Below are 957 nucleotides of genomic sequence, written 5' to 3' on the forward strand. Positions count from 1 at the left end.
ATCCGGTGCTTTAGTGCTGGTATGATCGCATCCGACATGTTACCCCCGTCTTCGTCCCTTATGCTTGCCCCTCCCAGCTCCACTACACACACGATTGCACATTCCTTTGGCCGCTCCCGCTCAACTACGGAGACGAGTTTTACCACGGTTCAACTGCACCAGTGCCTATTTACCATGGTTTCGACCCCTTTCAGAACACGCTTGCCGCCGCTAGACGCGTGAATAATGAGCAGCGAGCTAAAACTTACCGTAAACGTGCAAAATAATAAAACGTGCTAAACATACGTCGCGCTCGTGCGTTTTGTTTTGCACGCGGTGCAAAAAAATTAAAAAGGGAACGCAACACGAGGACTTCCCAGGAGGTCACCCATCCCAGTACTACTCTCGCCCAAACACGCTTAACTTCGGAGTTCTGATGGGATCCGGTGCTTTAGTGCTGGTATGATCGCATCCGACATGTTACCCCCGTCTTCGTCCCTTATGCTTGCCCCTCCCAGCTCCACTACACACACGATTGCACATTCCTTTGGCCGCTCCTGCTCAACTACGGAGACAAGTTTTACCACGGTTCAACTGCACCAGTGCCTATTTACCATGGTTTCGACCCCTTTCAGAACACGCTTGCCGCCGCTAGACGCGTGAATAATGAGCAGCGAGCTAAAACTTACCGTAAACGTGCAAAATAATAAAACGTGCTAAACATACGTCGCGCTCGTGCGTTTTGTTTTGCACGCGGTGCAAAAAAATTAAAAAGGGAATGCAACACGAGGACTTCCCAGGAGGTCACCCATCCCAGTACTACTCTCGCCCAAGCACGCTTAACTTCGGAGTTCTGATGGGATCCGGTGCTTTAGTGCTGGTATGATCGCATCCGACATGTTACCCCCGTCTTCGTCCCTTATGCTTGCCCCTCCCAGCTCCACTACACACACGATTGCACATTCCTTTGGCCGCTCC

At 51.3% G+C, this 957-nt stretch overlaps 2 non-coding genes across 2 annotated transcripts; both read right to left on the reverse strand.

Annotated features, from left to right (window-relative positions):
- Positions 1 to 334: 334 nt before the first annotated feature.
- On the reverse strand, positions 335 to 453 carry LOC123175407 (5S ribosomal RNA). Its single transcript, XR_006487875.1, has one exon. It is a non-coding gene; the product is annotated as a 5S ribosomal RNA (ribosomal RNA).
- Positions 454 to 754: 301 nt separating this feature from the next.
- Positions 755 to 873, reverse strand: LOC123175424 (5S ribosomal RNA). Its single transcript, XR_006487892.1, has one exon. It is a non-coding gene; the product is annotated as a 5S ribosomal RNA (ribosomal RNA).
- Between the last annotated feature and the right edge of the window lie 84 nt (positions 874 to 957).

The sequence above is a fragment of the Triticum aestivum genome, unplaced genomic scaffold (genome assembly GCF_018294505.1).
Source record: "Triticum aestivum cultivar Chinese Spring unplaced genomic scaffold, IWGSC CS RefSeq v2.1 scaffold118405, whole genome shotgun sequence".
Lineage (NCBI taxonomy): Eukaryota > Viridiplantae > Streptophyta > Magnoliopsida > Poales > Poaceae > Triticum > Triticum aestivum.